The sequence below is a fragment of the Cherax quadricarinatus genome, chromosome 44, assembly GCF_038502225.1.
Source record: "Cherax quadricarinatus isolate ZL_2023a chromosome 44, ASM3850222v1, whole genome shotgun sequence".
Lineage (NCBI taxonomy): Eukaryota > Metazoa > Arthropoda > Malacostraca > Decapoda > Parastacidae > Cherax > Cherax quadricarinatus.
In genome coordinates, this window is record NC_091335.1 from 1640589 (window position 1) to 1659274 (window position 18686).

Sequence of the window (18686 nt, forward strand, 5' to 3'; positions counted from 1 at the left end):
GTAAGTTAATATGTTGGGTGAGAGCATCATGTGTGATAACCGTGGTGTAAGTTAATATGCTGGGTGAGAGCATCATGTGTGATGACTGTGGTGTAAGTTAATATGCTGGGTGAGAGCATCATGTGTGATGACTGTGGTGTAAGTTAATATGCTGGGTGAGAGCATCATGTGTGATGACCGTGGTGTAAGTTAATATGTTGGGTGAGAGCATCATGTGTGATGACCGTGGTGTAAGTTAATATGTTGGGTGAGAGCATCATGTGTGATGACCGTGGTGTAAGTTAATATGTTGGGTGAGAGCATCATGTGTGATGACCGTGGTGTAAGTTAATATGTTGGGTGAGAGCATCATGTGTGACGACCGTGGTGTAAGTTAATATGTTGGGTGAGAGCATCATGTGTGACGACCGTGGTGTAAGTTAATATGTTGGGTGAGAGCATCATGTGTGATGACCGTGGTGTAAGTTAATATGTTGGGTGAGAGCATCATGTGTGATGACCGTGGTGTAAGTTAATATGTTGGGTGAGAGCATCATGTGTGATGACCGTGGTGTAAGTTAATATGTTGGGTGAGAGCATCATGTGTGATGACCGTGGTGTAAGTTAATATGTTGGGTGAGAGCATCATGTGTGATGACCGTGGTGTAAGTTAATATGCTGGGTGAGAGCATCATGTGTGATGACCGTGGTGTAAGTTAATATGTTGGGTGAGAGCATCATGTGTGATGACCGTTGTGTAAGTTAATATGCTGGGTGAGAGCATCATGTGTGATGACCGTGGTGTAAGTTAATATGCTGGGTGAGAGCATCATGTGTGATGACCGTTATGTAAGTTAATATGTTGGGTGAGAGCATCATGTGTGATGACCGTGGTGTAAGTTAATATGTTGGGTGAGAGCATCATGTGTGATGACCGTGGTGTAAGTTAATATGTTGGGTGAGAGCATCATGTGTGATGACCGTGGTGTAAGTTAATATGTTGGGTGAGAGCATCATGTGTGATGACCGTGGTGTAAGTTAATATGTTGGGTGAGAGCATCATGTGTGATGACCGTGGTGTAAGTTAATATGTTGGGTGAGAGCATCATGTGTGATGACCGTGGTGTAAGTTAATATGTTGGGTGAGAGCATCATGTGTGATGACCGTGGTGTAAGTTAATATGCTGGGTGAGAGCATCATGTGTGATGACCGTGGTGTAAGTTAATATGTTGGGTGAGAGCATCATGTGTGATGACCGTTGTGTAAGTTAATATGCTGGGTGAGAGCATCATGTGTGATGACCGTGGTGTAAGTTAATATGCTGGGTGAGAGCATCATGTGTGATGACCGTTATGTAAGTTAATATGTTGGGTGAGAGCATCATGTGTGATGACCGTGGTGTAAGTTAATATGTTGGGTGAGAGCATCATGTGTGATGACCGTGGTGTAAGTTAATATGCTGGGTGAGAGCATCATGTGTGATGACCGTGGTGTAAGTTAATATGTTGGGTGAGAGCATCATGTGTGATGACCGTGGTGTGTACATAGTACAAACACAAGCAGTGTAACTCAACAGCACACCCACACACTTCCTACACATGCACACTGCTTCAGACACACTGCGTTCCCCTCATGTCCACTGTGCCGGTATGATAGATTAATGGGAAGGTAGGTCAGATCTCTTTCTCACCTGTGGACATGTTACTGTAGTATTATCTAATGTTGTCGTCTCCTACCCCCTTCTTTCTCTCACAATATTAAGAAGGGTTACGGCAGTTGGGAAGATATCAGTGATGTCACATATCTTTGGAAGTGTTAAGAAGTTAGATTGATACACATTAACCCAGAAGATGATCTTACATACACTGCGAAACAATGTAAATACTGTAATAAAGTTGGTAGAATAACCGACAATATGTAAAGTAATGTCCATTATGTTGCGGTGTCCGACAGATTGTAATAAAGTTGGTAGAATTACCGACAATACATATTGTCGGTAATTCTACCAACTTTATTACAATCTGTCGGACACCGCAACATAATGTAAATACTGCCATAATGTAGTAGTACTACACACCATCACAGGATGTCACAGTGATAATATTTGTTCGTTAAGGCACATTACTCGCCATGGTGCTCTTGTTTAGCCTCATGTCTGACAAGCAAAACTCTGGAATATCTTTGGCAAGCAATACAAGATACTGTAAGCCTTCAAACCAATGGTGAAGGGTTCTTCATCCAAGGTATTGGAACTAGCCTCTTCTTCCTTTGATCAGATTTGATTAACTCTGTTAAACCTTCAAGGGTTTATAGTTTCATCATGAATATAATTGAGTCATTGCAAAACATCTTCCAGCGGGTTACAGAAAACAACACCATGATCAACCTGGCCATATTTTACCTACTCAACTATGGGAAAAACAAAAAGTAAGGTAGAAGTGAAGCAGCAACAGTAGAGTGGAGCCGGGACTACCAGGACTAATGATGACTTCTGATAACAAGAGTCTTCAAAACAAGAGATGCCAGTTATCACTCTTCCTGAGCCTTGTATAGTTCTCCAAGTTCCTCCCTCCTAGCCTTTCTCAGTTTACCTCTCCTCCTTTATTTACTACAAGTACATGTACATGGTTTACAGTCCTAGCGGACAACAATGACATACTACTACATAGAAAGCCACTTTGTTATGCTGAGCATCTCGGGCAAATTAGGTCAATGTCCCAGGATGCGACCCACACCAGTCGACTAACACCCAGGTACCCATTTTACTGATGGGGAACATAGACAACAGGTGGAAAGAAACACGCCCAATGTTTCTACTCTGGCTGGGAATCGAACCCAGGCCCTCACCGTGTGAAGCGAGCGTTAACCACCAGCCCACCAGGGCTCCTTGGTTAATGTGGCTTTAATTAAGCCTCTCCACTACATGAAGGTTATTAAGGTTGCCTGTAAACTACTCACCATTAGTCAAGAATACTGAAATTCTTGTAATAATTAAAGCAAACTCTCAGTATATATACACTGAGAAACACTGCCCACACTTGATATATTAGACACATGTGCAACACTTGGGTGTCTTTATTGAGGAAACGTTTCGCCACACAGTGGCTTCATCTGTCATATACAAAGAAGAATGGTGATGATCAGGAGTTTGAGGGACTGATTACCTCACATTTCTTCTGATCTTTACCATTCTTTGTATAGGACTGATGAAGCCACTGTGTGGCGAAACGTTTCCTCAATAAAGATACCCAAATTTTGCCTGTGTGTCCAATTTATCAACTTGTGTATATCTTTGCCTTTGAATCGTTTTAAGTTTCATATTACTGTGACTCGGTACTGATTCTGACCTTCAATACTAATGTCATTTTCAATTTGTTTTTCTGTTTCTTATCTTTGCATAGTCTTAATTATTCTTTTTGGCGTCGTCCTTTATCTGGTGGGTAAATTGGACCCGCCTGGCATGGGCCAGTAAACCTCCTGCAGTGTTCCTCCTTTCTTATGTATGTTTTCCAGTCTGTTTTGCTGGCTACACTTGTCGATTTTCTTGCTTTTATTTCGAGTATTACCTTACATTTTTCCTTCACGTTGTACTCCATTAAGAAGTGTGTCATCTCAGATGTGTGTGGTTCTTGCTGTGTGATAACGATTACCGTTATGCAATGGAACCCAGGAACGCTTGCCTCTGACTTTATTGTGAGTATTGACCAATGGCGGGTCTGGTGTTGTGTCATGGCCTGTAGGTGAACCAATGAGCGCGCGCCGCTGACGTCATTGCATGTATTGACCAATGGCTGGGCTGGTGGGTGTGACCAATGTAGGTGTAGGAGGGAGAGTGTTAGGGCGGTGGAGGCCACATGGACGTGTTGTTGACAGTGTTGTGAGAGATAGTGAAGGAGACGTGTTACCCTCGCTCACTTTACTACAAGTGTGTGTGTGTGTTTGTGTTTTGATGAACAAACTGTGTGTGTATTAAAACAGCCGGGGTGTGGCAGCCGCAGGAGGAGGGACAGAAGACCCCCTTCCCCTAGACGCACCATTACTCTAAAATCAATATAATCATTCCCTTTCTATTGATAACTAAGCTGTTACGTTTATCAGTGTTATTAATAAATTATATAAATCATATATTTATGCAATATAGTGATGGTGATAAGTAATGAATGTAGGAGGTAGGATGCGTGCGACACTGTGATAGTAAGATACAATACTACTAGGCTTATGTGGGAGGCTAAGCTGGCAACTTGTAAGTAAAGCTGACAGTTCTGGTCACCACACCTGCACACACCCACTTGTATTTGAAGGGGGTCGAGGCTTACCTCCTCACCCTGCCTCTTATACTTCTTCCACCGACATTATTTGTTTATGATATCTCGAGTCCTATCATACCTACTCTTGTAACTGTGTATGGGGTTGCTTGTAACTGTGTATGGGGTACCTTGTAACTGTGTATGGGGTACCTTGTAACTGTGTATGGGGTTGCTTGTAACTGTGTATGAGGTACCTTGTAACTGTGTATGGGGTACCTTGTAACTGTGTATGAGGTACCTTGTAACTGTGTATGGGGTACCTTGTAACTGTGTATGAGGTACCTTGTAACTGTGTATGAGGTACCTTGTAACTGTGTATGAGGTACCTTGTAACTGTGTATGGGGTACCTTGTAACTGTGTATGGGGTACCTTGTAACTGTGTATGGGGTACCTTGTAACTGTGTATGAGGTACCTTGTAACTGTGTATGGGGTACCTTGTAACTGTGTATTAGGTACCTTGTAACTGTGTATGGGGTACCTTGTAACTGTGTATGGGGTACCTTGTAACTGTGTATGAGGTACCTTGTAACTGTGTATGGGGTACCTTGTAACTGTGTATGGGGTACCTTGTAACTGTGTATGGGGTACCTTGTAACTGTGTATGAGGTACCTTGTAACTGTGTATGAGGTACCTTGTAACTGTGTATGGGGTACCTTGTAACTGTGTATGAGGTACCTTGTAACTGTGTATGGGGTACCTTGTAACTGTGTATGAGGTACCTTGTAACTGTGTATGGGGTACCTTGTAACTGTGTATGAGGTACCTTGTAACTGTGGGGTACCTTGTAACTGTGTAAGGGGTACCTTGTAACTGTGTATGGGGTACCTTGTAACTGTGTATGAGGTACCTTGTAACTGTGTATGGGGTACCTTGTAACTGTGTATGGGGTACCTTGTAACTGTGTATGGGGTACCTTGTAACTGTGTATGGGGTACCTTGTAACTGTGTATGGGGTACCTTGTAACTGTGTATGAGGTACCTTGTAACTGTGTATGGGGTACCTTGTAACTGTGTATGGGGTACCTTGTAACTGTGTATGGGGTACCTTGTAACTGTGTATGGGGTACCTTGTAACTGTGTATGGGGTACCTTGTAACTGTGTATGGGGTACCTTGTAACTGTGTATGGGGTACCTTGTAACTGTGTATGGGGTACCTTGTAACTGTGTATGGGGTACCTTGTAACTGTGTATGAGGTACCTTGTAACTGTGTATGGGGTACCTTGTAACTGTGTATGGGGTACCTTGTAACTGTGTATGGGGTACCTTGTAACTGTGTATAAAGTTCGTACCCTCACCACTACTTATTCATTACACTTGTGTACCGTACACACTGAGAATGTATAAGTACTTACAAAGGTCCCTGTGGCTCTGTGAGTTTAACTTGCATATATTCTTTTGCTCTTGGTTCTCCTGTTTGAAGTAGACTATCTTCATCCAGCCTAACAATATCACTTGAGTATCTGGTACGTCATAATTATGTCTCCGTTGGTCATCCCCTTTTATAGTCCCCCATATTCCTTCCCTTTAGTCTACAATCGTAATGCATATACCCACATGTTTATCTCCTGAAGTCTGTGAACCCTTCCCGGGAGGTACAGTCTAACCTCATTACCTCCATACATAATATTCTTCATTGGAGCACCATATGGGTTTAGTGCTTTCCCATGCATATACTAATGCTATTAGCTTCATATAACTGTTGTTGATGTGCTGATACGCGACATGTTGGGTGTGATGTTGACTCCCACCATCTCTTACTTTTCTTTATATTTGTAGTGTCTTTCCTGCTCTGTGCTCTGCTGCCAGTCTTTCTTCTCTGAATTTAACCTTGCAAGTGTTTAGATTTAACTCCAACAACAACTTGTTTTACCACCCTACCATCCGCATGACTCTCTCCTCTCCTTGTCTTGTTCTTTTTCAGCAGTTTCGCATCTGAAAACATTGGATTGAATCCCACATGGCGTAGCATTTACTTGAGTTAGGAAAAATAGTAACCCCAGCACTGATCCTTGGGGAAGACCACTTGTTACCTTCACCCATCCTGGCTGCCCGTGCTGCCAGTCTTATGTCCCACGAAATCGTAATAACATTTCAGACAAATCACAGAAGGGTGGGGATCGAACTCATGGCAGGTTAGTGTTACAGCTCACAGGTCAGTGTACCGTGGGTTCGAGACCCACTCATTCTGTGGTCAGTCTTGTATCTTTCAGAATCTCTTGAAGGTAGTGTTGGTGAGACATGGTGTTGACGGCTACTTCCCGGAGTTGATGCAAGAGTGATGTGGTTTAGTGGGAGGAGGGTGATGTGGCTTGTGGGGGGGGGGGTTAGAAGCAGTGGTGCTTGTTGAAGACGAGTGTGTCGTTGGTGGAGGTACACAGATATCTAGACCATCCTGTTTCGATAACTGAATTCTTCACCACCGCCGCCACCACCGCCAGCGGTCACCAGTCACCACCGCCAGCGGTCACCAGTCACCACCGTTGTGCCCTTCAGCACTGGAACTTCCGCCATGAGGTCCGCCATGGCGGCTCTAGCACCATGCAGGTGGTGACCTACTCACCCTCCACCACCTGCTGCATGACACACTTGCCCTCCCCCCTCTCCCTCTCCCCCCTTCGCTTCCCCTTAACCTATGCATTTGTTTCCCCTTGTCTAAGGTAGACGATCTTGTCTAAGGTAGACAGTCTTGTCTAAGGTAGACAGTCTTGTCTAAGGTAGACAATCTTGTCTAAGGTAGACAATCTTGTCTAAGGTAGACAATCTTGTCTAAGGTAGACAATCTTGTCTAAGGTAGACAGTCTTGTCTAAGGTAGACAGTCTTGTCTAAGGTAGACAATCTTGTCTAAGGTAGACAATCTTGTCTAAGGTAGACAATCTTGTCTAAGGTAGACAATCTTGTCTAAGGTAGACAATCTTGTCTATGGTGGACAGTCTTGTCTAAGGTAGACAGTCTTGTCTAAGGTAGACAATCTTGTCTATGGTGGACAGTCTTGTCTAAGGTAGACAGTCTTGTCTAAGGTAGACAGTCTTGTCTAAGGTAGACAATCTTGTCTAAGGTAGACAATCTTGTCTAAGGTAGACAATCTTGTCTATGGTGGACAGTCTTGTCTAAGGTAGACAGTCTTGTCTAAGGTAGACAGTCTTGTCTAAGGTAGACAGTCTTGTCTAAGGTAGACAAGCTTTTCTACACTGAATTAGTACCGAGTATTAATATATTGACGAAGAAGCGGTAAACCAGTAGGTGTTGCAGGGGAGGGGTGGGTAGCTTCAGTTCCTGGGATCAAGAGCTGCTCACACAGACATGAGTGTGGTAGTGAGTGTTATGATAGTGTGTAACACTTGTTACTGACACATGTGTAACACTTGTTACTGACACATGTGTAACACTTGTTACTGACACATGTGTAACACTTGTTACTGACATGTGTAACACTTGTTACTGACACATGTGTAACACTTGTTACTGACACATGTGTAACACTTGTTACTGACACATGTGTAACACTTGTTACTGACACATGTGTAACACTTGTTACTGACACATGTGTAACACTTGTTACTGACACATGTACTGCTGCTGCTGCTGTTGGTGCTGCTGCTGCTGTTGGTGCTGCTGCTGCTGCTGCTGTTGGTGCTGCTGCTGCTGCTGTTGGTGCTGCTGTTATGATAGTGTGTAACACTTGTTACTGACACATGGCAAAGGTCAGTGTACTGCTGCTGCTGCTGTTGGTGCTGCTGCTGCTGCTGCTGCTGCTGTTGGTGCTGCTGCTGCTGTTGGTGCTGCTGCTGCTGTTGGTGCTGCTGCTGCTGTTGGTGCTGCTGCTGCTGTTGGTGCTGCTGCTGCTGTTGGTGCTGCTGCTGCTGTTGGTGCTGCTGCTGCTGTTGGTGCTGCTGCTGTTGGTGGTGGTGCTGCTGTTGGTGGTGGTGCTGCTGCTGCTGTTGTTGATGTTCCTGTTGATGCTGCTGCTGCTGTTGTTGATCCTGTTGATGCTGCTGCTGTTGATGTTCCTGTTGATGCTGCTGCTGTTGTTGATCCTGTTGATGGTGCTGCTGCTGCTGTTGATGTTCCTGTTGATGCTGTTGCTGTTGTTGATGTTCCTGTTGATGCTGTTGCTGTTGATGTTCCTGTTGATGCAGCTGTTGTTGTTGATGTTCCTGTTGATGCTGCTGTTGTTGTTGATGTTCCTGTTGATGCTGCTGTTGATGCTGCTGCTGCTGTTGATGTTCCTGTTGATGCTGCTGCTGTTGGTGGTGCTGCTGCTGCTGCTGTTGATGTTCCTGTTGATGCTGCTGCTGTTGTTGATGTTCCTGTTGGTGCTGCTGTTGTTGATGTTCCTGTTGGTGCTGCTGTTGTTGATGTTCCTGTTGGTGGTGATCCTGTTGCTGCTGCTGTTGATGTTCCTGTTGATGCTGCTGCTGCTGTTGATGTTCCTGTTGATGCTGCTGCTGCTGTTGATGTTCCTGTTGATGCTGCTGTTGATGTTCCTGTTGGTGCTGCTGCTGTTGATGTTCCTGTTGATGCTGCTGCTGTTGATGTTCCTGTTGATGCTGCTGCTGCTGTTGATGTTCCTGTTGATGCTGCTGCTGCTGGTGCTGCTGCTGTTGCTGTTGGTGCTGTTGCTGTTGGTGCTGCTGTTGTTGGTGTTGATGTTGTTGGTGTTGCTGTTGTTGGTGCTGCTGTTGTTGGTGCTGCTGTTGTTGGTGCTGCTGTTGTTGGTGCTGCTGTTGTTGGTGTTACTGTTGTTGGTGTTGCTGTTGTTGGTGCTGCTGTTGTTGGTGTTGCTGTTGTTGGTGCTGCTGTTGTTGGTGTTGCTGTTGTTGATGCTGCTGTTGTTGGTGCTGCTGTTGTTGGTGTTGCTGTTGTTGGTGCTGCTGTTGTTGGTGCTGCTGTTGTTGGTGCTGCTGTTGTTGGTGCTGCTGTTGTTGGTGTTGCTGTTGTTGGTGCTGCTGTTGTTGGTGCTGCTGTTGTTGTTGATGTTGCTGTTGTTGGTGCTGCTGTTGTTGGTGTTGCTGTTGTTGGTGTTGCTGTTGTTGGTGCTGCTGTTGCTGTTGGTGCTGCTACTGCTGGTGCTGCTGTTGATGCTGTTTCTGTTGATCCTGCTGGTGCTGCTGCTGCTGTTGTTGCTGCTGCTCTTGGTGCTTCTGTTGTTGGGGCTGCTGTTGTTGGTGCTGCTGTTGTTGGTGTTGCTGTTGTTGGTGCTGCTGTTGTTGGTGCTGCTGTTGTTGGTGCTGCTGTTGTTGGTGCTGCTGTTGTTGGTGCTGCTGTTGGTGCTGCTGTTGTTGGTGTTGCTGTTGTTGGTGTTACTGTTGTTGGTGTTGCTGTTGTTGGTGCTGTTGTTGGTGTTGCTGTTGTTGGTGCTGCTGTTGTTGGTGCTGCTGTTGTTGGTGTTGCTGTTGTTGGTGCTGCTGTTGTTGGTGTTGCTGTTGTTGGTGTTGCTGTTGTTGGTGTTGCTGTTGTTGGTGTTGCTGTTGTTGGTGCTGCTGTTGTTGGTGCTGCTGTTGTTGGTGTTGCTGTTGTTGGTGCTGCTGTTGTTGGTGTTGCTGTTGTCGGTGCTGCTGTTGTTGGTGTTGCTGTTGTTGGTGCTGCTGTTGTTGGTGCTGCTGTTGTTGGTGTTGCTGTTGTTGGTGCTGCTGTTGTTGGTGTTGCTGTTGTTGGTGTTGCTGTTGTTGGTGCTGCTGTTGTTGGTGTTGCTGTTGTTGATGCTGCTGTTGGTGCTGCTGTTGTTGGTGTTGCTGTTGTTGGTGCTGCTGTTGGTGCTGCTGTTGTTGGTGCTGCTGTTGTTGGTGTTGCTGTTGTTGGTGCTGCTGTTGTTGGTGTTGCTGTTGTTGGTGCTGCTGTTGTTGGTGCTGCTGTTGTTGGTGTTGATGTTGCTGTTGTTGGTGCTGCTGTTGTTGGTGTTGCTGTTGTTGGTGTTGCTGTTGTTGGTGCTGCTGTTGTTGGTGTTGCTGTTGTTGGTGCTGATGCTGTTGGTGCTGCTGTTGTTGGTGCTGCTGTTGTTGGTGTTGCTGTTGTTGGTGCTGCTGTTGTTGGTGTTGCTGTTGTTGGTGCTGCTGCTGTTGGTGTTGCTGTTGTTGGTGTTGCTGTTGTTGGTGTTGATGTTGTTGGTGCTGCTGTTGTTGGTGCTGCTGTTGTTGGTGCTGCTGTTGTTGGTGCTGCTGTTGTTGGTGCTGCTGTTGTTGGTGCTGCTGTTGTTGGTGTTGATGTTGTTGGTGTTGCTGTTGTTGGTGCTGCTGTTGTTGGTGCTGCTGTTGTTGGTGTTGATGTTGCTGTTGTTGGTGCTGCTGTTGTTGGTGCTGCTGTTGTTCGTGCTGCTGTTGTTGGTGTTGCTGTTGTTGGTGCTGCTGCTGTTGGTGTTGCTGTTGTTGGTGTTGCTGTTGTTGGTGCTGCTGTTGTTGGTGCTGCTGTTGTTGGTGCTGCTGCTGTTGGTGTTGCTGTTGTTGGTGCTGCTGTTGTTGGTGTTGCTGTTGTTGGTGCTGCTGTTGTTGGTGCTGCTGTTGTTGGTGTTGCTGTTGTTGGTGTTGCTGTTGTTGGTGCTGCTGTTGTTGGTGTTGCTGTTGTTGGTGCTGCTGTTGTTCGTGCTGCTGTTGGTGTTGCTGTTGTTGGTGCTGCTGTTGTTGGTGCTGCTGTTGTTGGTGTTGCTGTTGTTGGTGCTGCTATTGTTGGTGCTGCTGTTGTTTGTGCTGCTGTTGTTGGTGTTGCTGTTGTTGATGCTGCTGTTGTTGGTGCTGCTGTTGTTGGTGCTGCTGTTGTTGGTGCTGCTGTTGTTGGTGTTGCTGTTGTTGGTGCTGCTGTTGTTGGTGTTGCTGTTGTTGGTGCTGCTGTTGTTGGTGCTGCTGTTGTTGGTGTTGCTGTTGTTGGTGCTGCTGTTGTTGGTGCTGCTGTTGTTGGTGTTGCTGTTGTTGGTGCTGCTGTTGTTGGTGCTGCTGTTGTTGGTGCTGCTGTTGTTGGTGTTGATGTTGCTGTTGTTGGTGCTGCTGTTGTTGGTGTTGCTGTTGTTGGTGTTGCTGTTGTTGGTGCTGCTGTTGTTGGTGTTGCTGTTGTTGGTGCTGATGCTGTTGGTGCTGCTGTTGTTGGTGCTGCTGTTGTTGGTGTTGCTGTTGTTGGTGCTGCTGTTGTTGGTGTTGCTGTTGTTGGTGCTGCTGCTGTTGGTGTTGCTGTTGTTGGTGTTGCTGTTGTTGGTGTTGATGTTGGTGCTGCTGTTGTTGGTGCTGCTGTTGTTGGTGCTGCTGTTGTTGGTGCTGCTGTTGTTGGTGCTGCTGTTGTTGGTGCTGCTGTTGTTGGTGTTGATGTTGGTGTTGCTGTTGTTGGTGCTGCTGTTGTTGGTGCTGCTGTTGTTGGTGTTGATGTTGCTGTTGTTGGTGCTGCTGTTGTTGGTGCTGCTGTTGTTGGTGCTGCTGTTGTTGGTGTTGCTGTTGTTGTTGGTGCTGCTGCTGTTGGTGTTGCTGTTGTTGGTGTTGCTGTTGTTGGTGCTGCTGTTGTTGGTGCTGCTGTTGTTGGTGCTGCTGCTGTTGGTGCTGCTGTTGTTGGTGTTGCTGTTGTTGGTGCTGCTGTTGTTGGTGCTGCTGTTGTTGGTGTTGCTGTTGTTGGTGTTGCTGTTGTTGGTGCTGCTGTTGTTGGTGTTGCTGTTGTTGGTGCTGCTGTTTTTGGTGCTGCTGTTGGTGTTGCTGTTGTTGGTGCTGCTGTTGTTGGTGCTGCTGTTGTTGGTGTTGCTGTTGTTGGTGCTGCTGTTGTTGGTGCTGCTGTTGTTGGTGCTGCTGTTGTTGGTGTTGCTGTTGTTGATGCTGCTGTTGTTGGTGCTGCTGTTGTTGGTGCTGCTGTTGTTGGTGTTGCTGTTGTTGGTGCTGCTGTTGTTGGTGTTGCTGTTGTTGGTGCTGCTGTTGTTGATGCTGCTGTTGTTGGTGTTGCTGTTGTTGGTGCTGCTGTTGTTGGTGCTGCTGTTGTTGGTGTTGCTGTTGTTGGTGCTGCTGTTGTTGGTGCTGCTGTTGTTGGTGCTGCTGTTGTTGGTGTTGCTGTTGTTGATGCTGTTGTTGGTGCTGCTGTTGTTGGTGCTGCTGTTGTTGGTGCTGCTGTTGTTGGTGTTGCTGTTGTTGGTGCTGCTGTTGTTGGTGTTGCTGTTGTTGGTGCTGCTGTTGTTGGTGCTGCTGCTGTTGGTGTTGCTGTTGTTGGTGTTGCTGTTGTTGGTGTTGCTGTTGTTGGTGTTGCTGTTGTTGGTGTTGCTGTTGTTGGTGTTGCTGTTGTTGGTGCTGCTGTTGTTGGTGTTGCTGTTGTTGGTGCTGCTGTTGTTGGTGCTGCTGCTGTTGGTGTTGCTGTTGTTGGTGTTGCTGTTGGTGCTGCTGTTGTTGGTGCTGCTGTTGTTGGTGCTGCTGTTGTTGGTGCTGCTGTTGTTGGTGTTGCTGTTGTTGGTGTTGCTGTTGTTGGTGTTGCTGTTGTTGGTGCTGCTGTTGTTGGTGCTGCTGTTGTTGGTGTTGCTGTTGTTGGTGTTGCTGTTGTTGGTGTTGCTGTTGTTGGTGTTGCTGTTGTTGGTGTTGCTGTTGTTGGTGTTGCTGTTGTTGGTGTTGCTGTTGTTGGTGTTGCTGTTGTTGGTGTTGCTGTTGTTGGTGTTGCTGTTGTTGGTGTTGCTGTTGTTGGTGTTGCTGTTGTTGGTGCTGCTGCTGTTGGTGTTGCTGTTGTTGGTGTTGCTGTTGTTGGTGCTGCTGTTGTTGGTGCTGCTGTTGTTGGTGCTGCTGTTGTTGGTGTTGCTGTTGTTGGTGCTGCTGTTGTTGGTGTTGCTGTTGTTGGTGTTGCTGTTGTTGGTGTTGCTGTTGTTGGTGTTGCTGTTGTTGGTGCTGCTGTTGTTGGTGCTGCTGTTGTTGGTGCTGCTGTTGTTGGTGCTGCTGCTGTTGGTGCTGCTGTTGTTGGTGTTGCTGTTGTTGGTGTTGCTGTTGTTGGTGTTGCTGTTGTTGGTGTTGCTGTTGTTGGTGTTGCTGTTGTTGGTGTTGCTGTTGGTGCTGCTGTTGTTGGTGTTGCTGTTGTTGGTGCTGCTGTTGTTGGTGTTGCTGTTGTTGGTGTTGCTGTTGTTGGTGTTGCTGTTGTTGGTGTTGCTGTTGTTGGTGCTGCTGTTGTTGGTGTTGCTGTTGTTGGTGCTGCTGTTGTTGGTGTTGCTGTTGTTGGTGTTGCTGTTGTTGGTGCTGCTGTTGTTGGTGTTGCTGTTGTTGGTACTGCTGTTGTTGGTGTTGCTGTTGTTGGTGCTGCTGTTGTTGGTGTTGCTGTTGTTGGTGCTGCTGCTGTTGGTGCTGCTGTTGTTGGTGCTGCTGCTGTTGGTGTTGCTGTTGTTGGTGCTGCTGTTGTTGGTGTTGCTGTTGTTGGTGCTGCTGTTGTTGGTGTTGCTGTTGTTGGTGTTGTTGGTGTTGATGTTGGTGCTGCTGTTGTTGGTGTTGATGTTGCTGTTGTTGGTGCTGCTGCTGTTGGTGCTGCTGTTGTTGGTGCTGCTGTTGTTGGTGCTGCTGTTGTTGGTGCTGTTGTTGGTGTTGATGTTGGTGTTGCTGTTGTTGGTGCTGCTGTTGTTGGTGCTGCTGTTGTTGGTGTTGATGTTGCTGTTGTTGGTGTTGCTGTTGTTGGTGTTGCTGTTGTTGGTGTTGCTGTTGGTGTTGCTGTTGTTGGTGTTGCTGTTGTTGGTGCTGCTGTTGTTGGTGTTGCTGTTGTTGGTGTTGCTGTTGTTGGTGTTGCTGTTGTTGGTGCTGCTGTTGTTGGTGTTGCTGTTGTTGGTGTTGCTGTTGTTGGTGTTGCTGTTGTTGGTGTTGCTGTTGTTGGTGTTGCTGTTGTTGGTGCTGCTGTTGTTGGTGTTGCTGTTGTTGGTGCTGCTGTTGTTGGTGCTGCTGTTGTTGGTGTTGATGTTGCTGTTGTTGGTGTTGCTGTTGTTGGTGTTGCTGTTGTTGGTGTTGCTGTTGGTGTTGCTGTTGTTGGTGTTGCTGTTGTTGGTGCTGCTGTTGTTGGTGTTGCTGTTGTTGGTGTTGCTGTTGTTGGTGTTGCTGTTGTTGGTGCTGCTGTTGTTGGTGTTGCTGTTGTTGGTGTTGCTGTTGTTGGTGTTGCTGTTGTTGGTGTTGCTGTTGTTGGTGTTGCTGTTGTTGGTGCTGCTGTTGTTGGTGTTGCTGTTGTTGGTGCTGCTGTTGTTGGTGTTGCTGTGGTTGGTGTTGCTGTTGTTGGTGCTGCTGTTGTTGGTGCTGCTGTTGTTGGTGTTGCTGTTGTTGGTGCTGCTGTTGTTGGTGTTGCTGTTGTTGGTGCTGCTGTTGGTGCTGCTGTTGTTGGTGTTGCTGTTGTTGGTGTTGCTGTTGTTGGTGCTGCTGTTGTTGGTGTTACTGTTGTTGGTGTTGCTGTTGTTGGTGTTGCTGTTGTTGGTGTTGCTGTTGTTGGTGCTGCTGTTGTTGGTGTTGCTGTTGTTGGTGTTGCTGTTGGTGCTGCTGTTGTTGGTGTTGCTGTTGTTGGTGTTGCTGTTGTTGGTGCTGCTGTTGTTGGTGTTGCTGTTGTTGGTGCTGCTGTTGTTGGTGCTGCTGTTGTTGGTGTTGCTGTTGTTGGTGCTGCTGTTGTTGGTGTTGCTGTTGTTGGTGCTGCTGTTGTTGGTGTTGCTGTTGTTGGTGTTGCTGTTGTTGGTGCTGCTGTTGTTGGTGCTGCTGTTGTTGGTGTTGCTGTTGTTGGTGCTGCTGTTGTTGGTGTTGCTATTGTTGGTGTTGCTGTTGTTGGTGCTGCTGTTGTTGGTGCTGCTGCTGTTGGTGCTGCTGTTGTTGGTGTTGCTGTTGTTGGTGTTGCTGTTCTTGGTGCTGCTGTTGTTGGTGTTGCTGTTGTTGGTGTTGCTGTTGTTGGTGCTGCTGTTGTTGGTGTTGCTGTTGTTGGTGTTGCTGTTGTTGGTGTTGCTGTTGTTGGTGTTGCTGTTGTTGGTGCTGCTGTTGTTGGCACATAGGAGTCTACCTGGAGGGTATTCCGGGGATCAACGCCTCCGCGACCCGGTCCATGACCAGGCCTCCCAGTGGATCAGGGCCTGATCAACCAGGCTGTTACTGCTGGCCGCACGTAGTCCAGCGTACGAACCACAGCCCGGCTGATCCGGCACCAACTTGAAGTATCTGTCCAGGTCCCTCGTGAAGGCAACCAGGGGTCTATTGGTAATTCCCCATATGCATAGTGGGAGGCTGTTGAACAGTCTTGGGCCCCGGACACTTATGGTGTTTTGTCTTAGTGTAACAATGGCACTCCTACTTTTCATTGGTGGTATTTTGCACCGCCTGGCCTGTCTTTTACTTTTGTAGGGAGTGATACACTCCGTGCTTCCCAGAGGCTCTTAATTCACGGAACTGGAGCTAGTCTCATTCTTGGGTCATACCTGGCTACCTCTCTACCTCGCTAAAGTGGAGAGAGAGAAGGAAGGGAGAAGAGAGAGAGGGAGGCACGAAGTGTGGGAGGGAGGGATTGTGGGAGGATGAGAGTGTGGGAAGGAGGGAGGGGGGGTGAGTGGGGGGGGACACAGGTGTTGCCAGTAACACCTGTGGCGAGGCTTCACCTAGCCGAGGGGGGAGGGGGGAGGTATTATGGTGTATTATTTTTAAGTTACCTCAGGGTTGAGGTGTAGCTCTTGAGTCTTTACTTAACTCTCAATCACTGATGTTATTATATTAATAATGTTCATGGGGAAGCGCTAAACCGGTAAGAGTCGTACGGTACGTGGGGAATAAAAGGTTTAATCCAAGGAGGGGGACGAAGTCGAGTTTAGATCAAGAGCCTCTCATTAGCATCAAGGCACCGTCCCTCTCACCAGCATCAAGGTACCGTCCCTCTCACCAGCATCAAGGCACCGTCCCTCTCACCAGCAAGGTACCGTCCCTCACCAGCATCAAGGTACCGTTCCTCTCACCAGCATCAAGGTACCGTCCCTCTCACCAGTATCAAGGTACCGTCCCTCTCACCAGTATCAAGGCACCGTCACTCTCACCAGTATCAAGGCACCGTCCCTCTCACCAGCATCACGGTACCGTCCCTCTCACCAGCATCAAGGCACCGTCCCTCTCACCAGCATCAAGGCACCGTCCCTCTCACCAGCATCAAGATACCGTCCCTCTCACCAGCGTCAAGGTAACTGGGAAAGTGGGGAGATGGATCTTCAACTTCCTAACAAATCGAACACAAAGAGTAGTGGTCAACAGAGTTAAATCGGAGGCTGCCATAGTGAAGAGCTTTGTTCCACAAGGCACAGTACTCGCTCCCATCTTATTCTTTATCCTCATATCAGACATAAACAGAGATATACACCACAGCACCGTATCATCCTTTGCGGATGATACTAGGATCTGCATGAGGCTGTCATCTGCTGAGGACGCGGTTAACCTCCAAGAAGATATAAACAAAGTTTTCCAGTGGGCAACGGTAAACAATATGATGTTCAATGATGACAAATTCCAACTACTCCGTTATGGAAAACTGGAGGAGATAATAACTAGAACAGAGTATACTACTGACTCCGGCCATACAATAGAGCGGAAAAATAATGTAAGGGACCTGGGAGTAGTAATGTCTGAGGATCTCACTTTCAAGGATCACAACAGTGCCACGATCGCACGTGCAAAGAAAATGATAGGATGGATAATGAGAACTTTCAAAACGAGAGATGCCAAGCCCATGTTGATCCTTTTCAAATCACTTGTTCTCTCTAGGCTGGAATACTGCTGTACATTAACATCTCCATACAAAGCAGGTGAAATCGCAGATCTAGAGAGTGTACAGAGATCCTTTACTGCACGTATAAGTTCTGTCAAGCACCTTAACTACTGGGAACGCTTGGAAGCACTTGACTTGTACTCGTTGGAACGCAGGAGGGAGAGATATATCATAATCTACACTTGGAAAATCTTGGAAGGAATGGTCCCAAATCTGCACACAGAAATCACTCCCTACGAAAGTAAAAGACTGGGCAGGCGATGCAAAATGCCGCCAATAAAAAGTAGGGGCGCCATTGGTACACTAAGAGAAAACACCATAAGTGTCCGGGGCCCAAAACTGTTCAACAGCCTCCCATCAAGCATTAGGGGAATTGCCAATAAACCCCTGGCTGCCTTCAAGAGAGAGCTGGACAGATACCTAAAGTCAGTGCCGGATCAGCCGGGCTGTGGCTCGTACGTCGGACTGCGTGCGGCCAGCAGTAACAGCCTAGTTGATCAGGCCCTGATCCATCGGGAGGCCTGGTCATGGACCGGGCCGCGGGGGCGTTGATCCCCGGAATAACCTCCAGGTAACCAGGTAACCGTCCCTCTCACCAGCATCAAGGTACCGTCCCTCTCACCAGCATCAAGGCACCGTCCCTCGTCACCATCAAGGTACCGTACCTCTCACCATTATCAAGGCAACGTCCCTCTCACCAGCATCAAGGTACCGTCCCTCTCACCAGCATCAAGCCATCGTCCCTCTCACCAGCATCAAGCCACCGTCCCTCTCACCAGCATCAAGGTACCGTCCCTCGTCACCATCAAGGTACCGTCCCTCTCACCAGTATCAAGGCAACGTCCCTCTCACCAGCATCAAGGCACTGTCCTTCACCAGCATCAAGTCATCGTCCCTCTCACTAGCATCAAGGCACCGTCCCCCTCTCTCTAGCATGATTGTCAGTGTATCTAGCATGTTATCACTAGCATGATTGTCAGTGTATCTAGCATGTTATCCCTAGCATGATTGTCAGTGTATCCAACGTGTTATTACTAGCATGATTGTCAGTGTATCCAACGTGTTATTACTAGCATGATTGTCAGTGTATCCAACGTGTTATTACTAGCATGATTGTCAGTGTATCCAACGTGTTATTACTAGCATGATTGTCAGTGTATCTAGCATGTTATCACTAGCATGATTGTCAGTGTATCTAACGTGTTATTACTAGCATGATTGTCAGTGTATCCAACGTGTTATTACTAGCATGATTGTCAGTGTATCCAACGTGTTATCACTAGCATGATTGTCAGTGTATCCAACGTGTTATCACTAGCATGATTGTCAGTGTATCTAACGTGTTATTACTAGCATGATTGTCAGTGTATCCAACGTGTTATTACTAGCATGATTGTCAGTGTATCCAACGTGTTATCACTAGCATGATTGTCAGTGTATCCAACGTGTTATTACTAGCATGATTGTCAGTGTATCCAACGTGTTATCACTAGCATGATTGTCAGTGTATCCAACGTGTTATCACTAGCATGATTGTCAGTGTATCCAACGTGTTATCACTAGCATGATTGTCAGTGTATCCAACGTGTTATTACTAGCATGATTGTCAGTGTATCCAACGTGTTATTACTAGCATGATTGTCAGTGTATCCAACGTGTTATTACTAGCATGATTGTCAGTGTATCCAACGTGTTATTACTAGCATGATTGT

The 18686-nt window shown here is 47.0% G+C and overlaps 1 protein-coding gene across 4 annotated transcripts in view; it reads left to right on the forward strand.

Moving 5' to 3' along the window:
• The first annotated feature begins 3791 nt into the window (after window positions 1-3791).
• LOC128697560 (putative leucine-rich repeat-containing protein DDB_G0290503) overlaps window positions 3792-18686 on the forward strand; it is a 135183-nt gene continuing 120288 nt past the window's right edge. For all 4 annotated transcript variants that reach the window (XR_011393135.1, XM_070093943.1, XM_070093944.1 and 1 more), the window contains exon 1: window positions 3792-3905. The gene's annotated coding sequence lies outside the window, so the exon portion shown is untranslated. The remainder of the gene's footprint in view (window positions 3906-18686) is intronic.